Source organism: Limulus polyphemus, unplaced genomic scaffold (assembly GCF_000517525.1).
Source record: "Limulus polyphemus unplaced genomic scaffold, Limulus_polyphemus-2.1.2 Scaffold7888, whole genome shotgun sequence".
NCBI lineage: Eukaryota > Metazoa > Arthropoda > Merostomata > Xiphosura > Limulidae > Limulus > Limulus polyphemus.
Window position 1 is genome coordinate 17,346 of NW_013673498.1, and position 12,823 is coordinate 30,168.

Below are 12,823 nucleotides of genomic sequence, written 5' to 3' on the forward strand. Positions count from 1 at the left end.
TCTTCCCTTTGGACTCTTGCTCTTTTTTCTTCCCTTTGGACTTTTACTCCATTTTCTTCCAGGAGAACAAGATCGACTTTTACTTCTCTCTTCTTCTTTGGGGTTTTTACTACGTTTTTCAGAAGAATTACTTCTGTTTCGATTTTCGCAGTTAGGATTATTACTTCCTTTGTGTTTTTCAGAGGGATGACGACTCAAAGGGTTTTCATGCTTCTTTTCTTTCGCATCGGAGGAAATAGGATCATTGATCTCTTTTGTCATCCCTTCAGACATCTTTTTTTTTCTTTTAACTTTTCTGAAAGACACGTGAAGAGATATCTTGATTAGATGAAAGTTAACCTCAGTATTTATCTTTCTGAACGAAAACTAATAAGAATAACAAAAGTTTCGACAGAAATTAAAATATGGAAACATTGGTCAACTCATGTGTTCAGCACGAATCTTGAAACGTGTCTTAAGATAACCGAAAATAGTACAAATACTTCTAAAGTATTAACACTTAAGCAACCACACCCATACTAGTGTGGTGTATAACTTACATCTAAATATATATACTGATCTGTTTATTTCTTTTGAATTTCGCCCAAGGGCTATCTGAGCTAGCCGTCCTTAATTTAACAATGATAGATCATCCACCGCCAACTGTTGGGCTACTCTTTTACCAACGAATAGTGGGATTGATCGTCACATTGTAACGCCCACACGGCTGAATTAAAATCTGCGACCCTTCAGATTGCGAATCGATCGCGCTCTAATCACCAGGCCATCTATACTGCATGATCTGATGTTAAACTCTACACATGTATTTTGTGTTAGTTCAGACTACACAGTTTTTTCGAAACGTGTCAAATTTAAGAAATGTTTTGAATTTGATATCCAAATTTAGATACGTGAAAAATTTAGAGCTAACTCGAGGTATATATCTTTTCTTTTTTTTTCAGTGTGTAACTAATTCTTTTGTTATTTGCTGCATCACGTTTTTAATTTTTGAAGTTAGAATTGGAATATTCAACTCGAACCACACCTTATGCACCCGTGAGTTAAATTGCCAGGTCAGAGACCTCGAGGGCTCAAGAATAGCTGTCCCAAATTTTGACCCACTGACCAGAGGAAAGTTAGCTAGCCAGCATCACCCGTCACTACAATGAAGCTATCGGGTTCTTTGAACCGAATAGCGGAATTGATAGTCACATCTATAACGCGCCTTGAATTTTATACCCTTTCATCCGCAGCCCGACACAAAAATCGCTAAGCCACGCCTGGCTCCTTACTTAAGTTATGTTATCCAAACCTATCGCTTATTTCGAAATCATTAGTTTTCTTCGTGGGTATTAAATAACACCTCAGTGCCAGAACTACTTTCTTCTAAAGACTACGCGCTAAATACACCGATATACTACTTTTAACTTTGATAATGAACCACCAGATGGAGTGACTAGTTTATATGCGCGAAAATTAAAGGAATAGGAACTGAGTAAGAACAATTATGCTTTCCAGCCCGAGGGTTAAATATGTGCTGTTTCCAGTTATGCTTTCCAGCCCGAGGTTTAAATATATACTGTTTCCTATAGCACGGAAATAGGCTTCATATTGTAATTCTGTATAATTAATTCTGTCTTAACAGAGATCAAAGATTAAATTTTACCAATTGGATTTGAATACACATCTAACGGGCGTGTAATAAAATCCTAGTACCCTTTGAGTGTTTTACTTTGACCCGAGTTACCTTAGGTGTGCCAAAAATTATTCAATAAACCAGACATCTATGTATGCAATTTTTCCTTTTTATAAATGAATTTTATGATATATATATATATTTTAATCTCCGTCTTGAAACTGGTAAAGAACTTAAAAGAAAATGTCTTAGGCTTTTCAGCTTGTTTGAATGTTTTGTTCAATTTCGCGCAAAGCTACTAGAGGGCTGTCTTTGCACAAAATTCAACAAACGAGCTATCAGATATTGTGTCAAACACTTACGTTTCCTCAGAATTCACAAATTTTTTGAAGTACTGTTTTCGAATTCATTTTATTGAAGAGTTATTTGACATTAACCCTTTTATTATCATGGACAAATGTGTAACATTTTTAACATAAACAGTTATATCAATTTTGATAACATTGAAAAACTTACCAAACTTTACTAGTTTCAGGTTTCAGATAGATAATGAAATATTAAAACACGTCTTTTTTTGTTTTTTATGTTTCATGTCTACCTACAAACCCGTCAGTAAAGAGTTTAGATACATGAGAAAATTCCAGACAATAAAAAATAATTAAACACTCACGTTGGTGACCAAACGAAGTACCTTTAGCCCAGTAGAATGTAACAACTCTGCTGTGGAGTGTGGTGTTTCCTAGCTTAGTGATTAGGGCTGCGTAACTACAGTAAAATAGGGGTGTACTGTGTATTTGATACAGGGGTGTGTTTGTTGGCAGAGGACGATAATAAAACAAGAAACAATGTTCTGAGTGACATAATTATCTTGGGAAGTTTTTCATGGGAGATATGAAATGCCTTATTTTCTATTTGATTTATATCTTATTTGCTATACTTTTCACTGACAAAGAAAACAAACTATCATTATCTTTAAATGACACCACAAAACATCTTTGCTCGAATACTTGATGCCTTTTTTTTTATTAGCTATGAGTTAACTTGGAAGGATATATCTAACAGCCAGCTTTGTTGTTAAAATTCCTGGGTTGACTAAGAAAAAAATCAAGCATGAAAGAATTTAGTCCAAGAATTGGATAGTTCACAATATGTGGTGATTGTTTGTTTGAGAATGTTTTTACTGATATCTGGGCCGTTGTTAGCGAGATTATTTTATTTGGTGATAAATATCAGTTAATACAGGTATTAAAATAATCAAGATGTGCACAACGTCCTATAGCTTTAGAGGTGTGACTTCCAGAAGAAAATAAAGGAAGTAAGGCAGTATAAGTGATTCACCCTAGCGGTAGAAACAGGCACTAAAACAAGGATGTTGTGCACAACGTTCCGTGGCCTTAGAGATGTGACTTCCAGAAGAAAATAAAGGAAATAAGGCAGCCCAAATGACTTCGGAGATGAGATTCGCCCCTAGCGGTAGAAAGAGGCATTAGTTCTACCAAGGTGTGCATAATGTTCTATGGCTTTGTAGATGTGACTTCCAGAATAAAATAGAGGAAATAAGGCAGCCCAACTGACTTCGGAGATGAGATTCGCCCCTAGCGGTAGAAAGAGGCATTAGTTCTACCAAGGTGTGCATAATGTTCTATGGCTTTGTAGATGTGACTTCCAGAAGAAGATAAGGCATCCCAAGTGACTCTGGAGATACTTTATTCATCCCTAGCGGTAGAAACAGGCATTTATTGGACCGAGATGTGCACAATAAATTTGGAGACATGACCTCCTGTCATGAAAACTTTCTAGAATCTGTTAGAACACGTATCTGGTCTCGAGTAATATCTGAATCTTCGATAAAAAAAAGGTCAAACTTCGTTGTCTGTAAAGAAAGTATTGATGTTAAACTTTAAGGCATACAGATTCTTAATATTGCAACTTTTTAAACAACTACTGTAAACTGTAATTTAATTAATACTGTAATTCTATAACCTCCAAGTAGCTCAAAAAATCAGATTTTGATACCCGCGTTGGGCCGAGCACAGATAGCCCATTGTGTAGCGTTGCGCTTAACGACAACCAAAACCAAAACACAATTTTATGACCTTCACGTTTATCTAATTTCATTTTTAAAGATAAAAATAAGTTATACGATTCTATCAGTTCTGTTGATTAACCTAAATACTTTATTTACTAATGCTGCACCTTTCTTAGAGAGAGAGAGATAATTTATGGAATTTACTGCTTATACGAGAATAAACGTTCTTTCATTTCTTGACAACACTAATCTCCTTCAAACATTGGAAATATTTATCATTATGCTATGTTCCATTCAATCTAATAAGTGGTCTAGAGTCTAACGTAGCGGGTTGTGGATGTAAAGGTCCTAGGTTCAAGCCTGTGATATGTCGCTAAACACGGTCCGTACTTTCAGATGTAGTGACTTTTTACTAGTCTATATTACTAGTCCGTTATGCGGCCTGTGCTGTTGACTGGTTGCCCTCCCTTAGTCATAATTTCTGAACGAGTGACGGCTGTATATAAACGGTAGGATCTCTGACACGGTTGTTTAGCTTGTCTGTTTGTTTTGTTTTTGAATTTCGCGCAAAGCTACACGAGGGCTATCTGCGCTAGCCGTCCCTAATTTAGCAGTGTAAGACTAGAGGGAAGGCAGCTAGTCATCACCACTCACCGCCAACTCTTGGGCTACTCTTTTACCAACTAATAGTGGGATTGACCGTCACATTATAACGCCCCCACGGCTGAAAGGGCGAGCATGTTTGGTGTGAGAGGGATTCGAACCCGCGACTCTCAGATTGCGAGTCGAGTGCCTTAACCACTTGGCCACCGATATTATACTGTGTAATAGTTTACATACATCTCAGTGACAATATAATATTTTACAACGTGATAGTTTACATACATCTCAGTAACAATATAATATTTTACAACGTGATAGTTTACATACATCTCAGTAACAATATAATATTGTACAACGTGATAGTTTACATATTTGTAAATAACAATATAATATTGTACTATGTGATAGTTTACATATTTGTAAGTAACAATATAATATTGTACAACGTGATAGTTTACATATTTGTAAGTAACAATATAATATTGTACTATGTGATAGTTTACATTTATGTAAGTAACAATATAATATTGTACAACGTGATAGTTTACACGTATGTAAGTAACAATATAATATTGTACTATGTGATAGTTTACATATTTGTAAGTAACAATATAATATTGTACTATGTAATAGTTTACATATTTGTAAGTAACAATATAATATTGTACTATGTAATAGTTTACATATTTGTAAGTAACAATATAATATTGTACTATGCTGCTTTGAAAGTATTACTTATATTTTACACCTTCTCTACAGGTTGGACATACAACTGTACAACTGATATGTATTTAAAATGCTGTTTGACTTGATAAATCCATGTGTTTATAAAATCCATACATTTACGTTCAAGCCAGTGTAGTAATGTTGTATAATATTGTCCTTCAAGCTAGTGTAGTAATGTTGTATAATATTGTCCTTCAAGCCAGTGTAGTAATGTTGCAAATAATTATCGTCCAAGCCAGTGTAGTAATGTTGTAAATAATTGTCGTCCAAGCCAGTGTAGTAATGTTGTATAATATTGTCCTTCAAGCCAGTGTAGTAATGTTGTAAATAATTGTCGTCCAAGCCAGTGTAGTAATGTTGTATAATATTGTCCTTCAAGCCAGTGTAGTAATGTTGTATAATATTGTCCTTCAAGCCAGTGTAGTAATGTTGTAAATAATTGTCGTCCAAGGCAGAGTAGTAATGTTTTAAATAATTGTCGTTCAAGCCAGTGTAGTTATGTTGTAAATAATTGTCGTCCAAACCAGTGTAGTAATGTTGTATATAATTGTCCTTCAAGCCAGTGTAGTAATGTTGTAAATAATTGTCGTCCAAACCAGTGTAGTAATGTTGTAAATAATTGTCGTCCGAGCCAGTGTAGTCATGTTGTAAATAATTGTCGTCCAAGCCAGTGTAGTAATGTAAATAATTGTCGTCCAAGCCAGTGTAGTAATGTTGTAAATAATTGTCGTTCAAGCCAGTGTAGTACTGTTGTAATTAATTGTCGTCCAAACCAGTGTAGTAATGTAAATAATTGTCGTCCAAGCCAGTGTAGTAATGTTGTAAATAATTGTCGTCCAAGCCAGTGTAGTAATGTTGTAAATAATTGTCGTCCAAACCAGTGTAGTAATGTTTTAAATAATTGTCGTTCAAGCCAGTGAAGTAATGTTGTAAATAATTGTCGTTCAAGCCAGTGTATTAATGTTGTAAATAATTGTCGTCCAAGCCAGTGAAGTAATGTTGTAAATAATTGTCGTTCAAGCCAGTGTAGTAATGTTGTATAATATTGTCTTCAAGCCAGTGTAGTAATGTTCTAAATAATTGTCGTCCAAACCATTGTAGTAATGTAAATAATTGTCGTCCAAGCCAGTGTAGTAATGTTGTAAATAATTGTCGTCCAAACCAGTGTAGTAATGTAAATAATTGTCGTTCAAACCAGTGTAGTGATGTAAATAATTGTCGTTCAAGCCAGTGTAGTAATGTTGTAAATAATTGTCGTCCAAGCCAGTGTAGTAATGTTGTATAATATTGTCCTTCAAGCCAGTGTAGTAATGTTGTAAATAAATGTCGTTCAAGCCAGTGTAGTAATGTTGTAAATAATTGTCGTCCAAACCAGTGTAGTAATGTAAATAATTGTCGTCCAAGCCAGTGTAGTAATGTTGTAAATAATTGTCGTCCAAACCAGTGTAGTAATGTTGTAAATAATTGTCGTCCAAACCAGTGTAGTAATGTTGTAAATAATTGTCGTCCAAGACAGTGTACTAATGTTGTTGATGACAATGAACATTTTAAGAATAACAATTCAAGTAAACATTATATTAGAGACTCCTATTTGAAACAAGGACTTGTGACTAATCGTCCTAAGTCTGTATGGATTAATGCCTCGATCTATATAAAAAAGTATTTTTTTTCTACAACAAACATACATACAAATATTTATCGAAAACGACGTTGTTTTTGTTCTAAAATTCTTTTTTTTATTATTATAAAAGATAGTCTTCAAAAAGCTTCTTAATTAACTATCACAAGATTGTGAATGGCAAACTGTCACAATGTCGTATTTATTCATATTAAGGACGAGTCAAGCTTGTCCCAAATGCCCTCTAGTGGCACAGTGGTATGTCTGTGGACTTACAACGCTAGAATTCGGGTTTCGATACCCGTGGTAGGCAGAGCACAGACACCCCCACTGTGTAGCTTTGTGCTTAATTACAAACAAACAAACAAACCTTGTCTCAAATCTCAACACGAACTTTCGCATTGTTTTAAATATTTTTTTACATCCTGGAATGCTATTTAGAACGCCTTTACACGTGTTTCAACACCTGCCTATTCCGAGTGTTTCCTGTACCTGCTCTTTCTGGCAGTGTGCCAGAATTTCCTACGCCCTCTACAATTTTTCATGTTACGAATGTCTTTAATGTTTCGGTTTTATTTTCGTATTTCACAAATCGAAGACTCACTTTATCCAGCATATTAAAAATGTAAATTTGTTTTACATTTCTCATCATATTTCAAGAGATGCTTCACCAAACAACTTACAGGAAAAAAAATAATTCTCTTTAAATTTAATTATTTTGCTGATTTGCGGCAGGATGAATATGGGGCAGAGACTAGAAAAGGTCTAGACAGTGTTTTTTTCTCTCTCTGTCTTTTACCATGGAAACTTATAAAACGTTGGAGCAGAAACTCCAATCTAATCTAGAGTAAGGATAGTAGTTTCGCGTCTCTCTACGATAAAACAGGAAGCGAGAAAAATGATCGATCTTTCTCGACGAGAAACTAAGGTATGTGGAACTCGTACTCTCTCTCCTCGTGAGTACTTAGTGTCTTTGTTTCACAGAATCGTTATTTGTAATTATAGACGTATAGTAGGAGCAGGTTGACCTTGTGATAGAGCTGTGTGAATTTCACAACAAGCGAACTCCACTTTGAGTTATGAGTTTGATATAAGAGTGACAGTTAATCCAACTGGGTGTCAGGGTGCTACTGACCGGCTGTCTTCTCTCTGGTCGGTAGTTAAAACTTAGGGACAGATGGCAGATAGCTTTGGTAGTTCTCCCACAAATATTATATTAAATCTATTTTGTCTTCATGTAACATTTTGATTCGCAAGTTATTAAGTCTGTGTCCCGTTTGACTATTATCGTTAACAACTAAGGGTAAGGTTGAGCGAAAAGTTTTAAACAGATCTAGATTTTCAAACATTAGACCAAATGTCTTCAGATACTTACGTCGTTTCATTATGTTACAGAAATATCACAATCTGTCGTTCAAAATTCAGCGCTCTAACACTAAAACAAAAATCTTCAGATTCGGTGGATATGAGAAATAACCCCAAATGATTTAAACATCTTAGTTAAAAAAAAAAAAAAAAAAAAAAAACTAGAGCAAGGATTTTCCTAGTTTGCGGTAGATCAAAACTTTTACACCTGTAAAAATATTTGTGAAGTTAAAAATAAAAAAAAACATATTTAAAATTATAAAATTCTATTCCAGAGTTAATAAATAAATGTACTTGTTTGTTTGTAATTTAAGCACAAAGCTACACAATGGGTTATCTATACTCTGCCCACCACGGGTATCGAAACCCAGATTCTAGCGTTGTAAGTCGCAGACATGCCGCTGTGTCACTGTGGGGGCATAAATGTATTTACTAGAATTAACGACAGCTCAATTATCCCCCCCCCCATGTAAAATAAGTCATAAGTACCAAATGGTATACATTGAGGTATATATTATTTCAGCTTGAATTTTATACATTCACAAATTATTGTACTTGAAATTGTCCCTTTCAGTATTTCAGTTTTGAGCTTATATTTTTGTATACGTGTTATTCCCTCCCCTCTCTCCCTAAAGCTTCATATTTCATTTCAACTTGTATCAGGAGAAATACTTTTCAAATATATAAAACAAGTCACCCACATGTCGTAACGTACTTCTCTTTAATTAACAGTGCATTCTGACGTCTGACGTCATCGGTTACTGGAAGCATTCTGATTGGATAACGTGTTCTAAAACCAGTACATATTATTAAAAATGTCGTTATTGTTACGCCTCCAGTCGTTACTTAATTTTCCGTAAATTCGTTCCCACGACACTTTAGCGACACAAGTCCTTTCTTAAATAAAACTGGTTTATTCTTTCAGAATACAACTTTACGATACACTTAATTTCAACAGTCGCTCTGTAACAAACGCTATAACTCACGTCTCACGAGCTCGACAATACTCCGTTCAATTACACACTCTCTGACTGCGGTTCAATTACTCATTACACTGTTCCGTCACGTTGTGAGCGTCTTATATATACCAGACTACCCCCCAATCTAGTAATCTCCCGACAATTCACGAAGGTTCGAGAAGGAGTGGCGTGATACTAGTCACGTGACCTCGCTGACGCAACATTATCAAAGCAGAGCCTGGTTAATGTTTGCTAATTATCGTTTTACGTCCTGTCAAACAAACAACTTTAACAAGAAGTAAAAGGTAAGAAAAGTATTGATTGTTATCCTTGATGATCAAATTCTTTATATCTTGTTTCAGTGGATTTTTATTTTTGTAATAGTATAAAACGAATACCAACGAATAGTGGGATTGACCGTCACATTATAACACCCTCATGGCTGAAAGGGCGAGCATTTTTGGTGGGATGGGGATTCGAACCCGCGACCTTTCAGATTTCGAATCGAGCGCCTTAACCAGTTGGTCATGCTGGGCCATCTTTATCGGACTTTAGGTCTTATTGACCTTAGAGATCAGGTGCATTTGACGTCTTCCTTTCCTCCTCCCCCGGTAGATGATAACTGGTTTCTGGAGAATATTATTATAATTACTACAACTAACCTTCTCTCTTTTTCCTTACAAATGGACTTTGTCCTGCTTCACACTATCCAGTAATCCACTTGAAGGCGTTTTATCTTGGACGTTATGTCGTCACTCAGTTCTCTTTGGTTGTTTACTGTTGTCATGTGGTCAAGAGAATCAGGTACACACTGGACCTTGACCACCCTCCATTGGCTGTTGTTTGATTGCTTGGTTCTGTTCGATAAAGCCTGCAAATTTTCCCACTATATCCGGTAGCTAGGAATATCTAGTTTTACAACACACAGCAGCTGCGTGCGAACTACGATTGTCCATAGTTTGTTGCATACACGAGTGGCTCTTTTCAGACCATGTCCCACGAGCATATTGGAACGGCTTGAAAATTGTATTGAACAGTAAAATCTTGTTTATTGTTGTATTTATTTGGTGTTCTTGCAAAATTGATATTCACATTGTAGCATTGTACAGAATCGTTCCAACTTTCACTTCTGCGCAGTTCCAAGGAGTCTATAAACAACACATTTGTCAATTTCTATCAGAATTTTTTTGCCCATCCCAAAGTATAGGTTTATAGTACACTAACAACGATATGTAAGCGTAATGAAAGCTGTTTTACCTAGAGAGAATTCTATATGTTTCAACCAGAGTTTCCGGACGCTACTTTGACCCTCTCCTCTATCTATCATTATAGTTTTATTGGAGAGATTGCCTGTTTTTGTTTTGCATTGTTAGGTGAATATATGTATTTAGGACCAAGCTAAATACCTTAAACTGGCTGAACCTCGTGAGATTCTTGGGATTATGGCCAAAAATGTCGTTAACAGTGAAGTACCCAACTGTTGAAACAATGCATTCTAACCTTTAAAAAATAAGAACATATGAAATGTATATTTAATGAGCTATACTCATTACCAGGTTGGATTTTGGCTACTCTCTAAATAGGTAACTTGCTCCGATTGGAAGTTAATAGTCCTATACGAATTCTAATTGGAGGAACGAATCAAGTATATGTTGAGTAACTTTCTTTGGTTATGGGATACCACACACGTCTTATTCAGTGTTGTATACAAATACAAAAATAAGAATTCCATCTAGTGTTGTGAATTGATTAATATTTTGGCTTTTACTCGAGTTTTTGAACAAAAGCAAGTGGAGAGAGCAAATTAAAAATAATCAAATAATCGAATCGAACTATATACCTTACAATTTGATTTTAATAGTGAACGTTAAGTATCAAAGTCGGGCTAATTCACTTCCTACAGTAGCTTTTAGACGAAAAATAGTTGAAGTTGAAACTAATATGGAATGCATTCTTAAATTATTTTTAACTGCAACTGTATAGAGGCGTAGTCAAGAGGGCCTTCCCCCCCCCTGCAAAAATCTAAGCATATTGATCACATATTATTTTTCAGCTTTTATATATAATAAACTCGTTTTGTATCATTTTAGTAAAAAATAAATAAAGCTTCTATAAACACTATTACATTTGAGCTAATTTGGTTTTATGACCATTTTATTAAAAATTTAAATCAGTATACATACTGTATGGAAGTCACGTGATACTAGTAGTTTCGAAATAGTTCCAAAGGTTATGGATAGATGTCGCTACTTGGCATTTAAAAATGATCAAATGATGAATAAAACGTTTATCGTAAAAAAAGAACAAATATTTTGTGTTTTTACACACAGTTTCACACACTATTCAGAAATTAATCGTTACTCAAGTGTAAATTAATAATTGAAACGTGTCGACCTGGTGTTTCTAGCAATTTTTGAATAACACAGAAGCTAATGCAAGTTTTAAAGTGCGAAAAACATACTTCGAGAAGTAGCAACAATAAGGAACACAGAATTAACAACAAGTATCGAAAACAGTTTAACAAATATTTTTCTTTCTCAGTTTCTTGTATGCTGCTTTCTTTAATCGGAAATGTTTATCTAGTATCAAGTTTAATAATACTTTATATCATAATATCTTAGCTCTAAAAACCAGCGTCCTTTAAAAGATATGCGAGATAGATGTCATGATTACCTTTTGTATGAATAAGTTTGAGATTCTCGTTAATTTCCTGCAGCTAAATCTAAACTATGCATTTATAAAATTTATTACATTGAAATTTTTAGTAAGCTTTTAACGCATATTTTTTGTTTCAACCCCACAGTTGCATAATATGTTATTTTAGTATAAGTGAGAAAATTTATTTTTTTACTAAATTTTATTCATTCAATGTTAATGTTTTACGTTTATATTGTTGTCCCAAATGGTGTTTCGAGTTGCCTATTTCTCGCCGATATACAGGGATTTTCGAATTTAATAATTAAATAACAAAAGAAATACACTCATACAATTTTCAACATCTTGTAGCCAAAACAGGTTTTATTGTCATGTTTTTTTTTCTATCCTATGAATAGTGTTAGCCAATAAAATAGCAAGAAAAGTCTCAATTCTATGGATTGGTCGGGGTGGGCCAATTATATTGTCTTCGTGTTCGCCAGACAGCATTCCACTAGACTTCTTTCTTTGGGGGTATGTTAAGGACATCGTGTATCGCACTCCTATAGTAAACATCACGGAGATAAAGATCAGGACAACGGACGCCATCGCTACTGTAACCATGGACATGTTGCACCGAACGTGGACTGAAATCGAATATCGGTTAGACGTGCTGAGAGCCACTAATATTGCACACGTAGAAAACTACATACATGTTAATAAAAACTGAGTTTGGCAACAAGATGTTGAAAACTGCATGGTTGTATTTCCTTACTTGTTTGATTATTAAATTTTGAAATAGAAAAAATATTTTTGGACCACCCTGTATATTGTCTGAAGTGTGTTCTGTACCAAAAGCACGTTGTCTTCGTAACCTTATTGGTAGGTCCGATCAGAGACAACCCTGGAATACAGTCAGATTGTATAGTTTGTTTCATAAAAGATGAAAAATTATTTTACGTCGATTTGCATCATCCCTACATAATAGCACGGGCACACAGTGTAATAGAATGTTAACAAACAAAAATAGGATAAATTAAACTCAACTGTGATTGAATAGTTATATATCTATTGATATATGTTAATTCTTGTCTTTACTATTATGTAGGGATGATACAAATGCCATCCCTACTATCTTGTTTGCATTGTTTTTGAAGGATTGATATTAGCCATCCATACATTTACTCCCTTTTTTGAAATGTTTTTCTTTACTTGTTTGCTTTAATGCAGTGTTTCAATAGACATCGGAAGGTTGTATTTATAACCAAGTTCTA

At 34.7% G+C, this 12,823-nt stretch overlaps 1 long non-coding RNA gene across 1 annotated transcript in view; it reads left to right on the top strand.

The window, feature by feature from the left end:
* Window positions 1-7,354: 7,354 nt before the first annotated feature.
* Window positions 7,355-12,823, top strand: part of LOC111089923 — a 7,410-nt gene continuing 1,941 nt past the window's right edge. The window contains exons 1-2 of the long non-coding RNA XR_002614065.1: window positions 7,355-7,519; window positions 11,969-12,309. This is a non-coding gene — a long non-coding RNA (uncharacterized LOC111089923). The remainder of the gene's footprint in view (window positions 7,520-11,968; window positions 12,310-12,823) is intronic.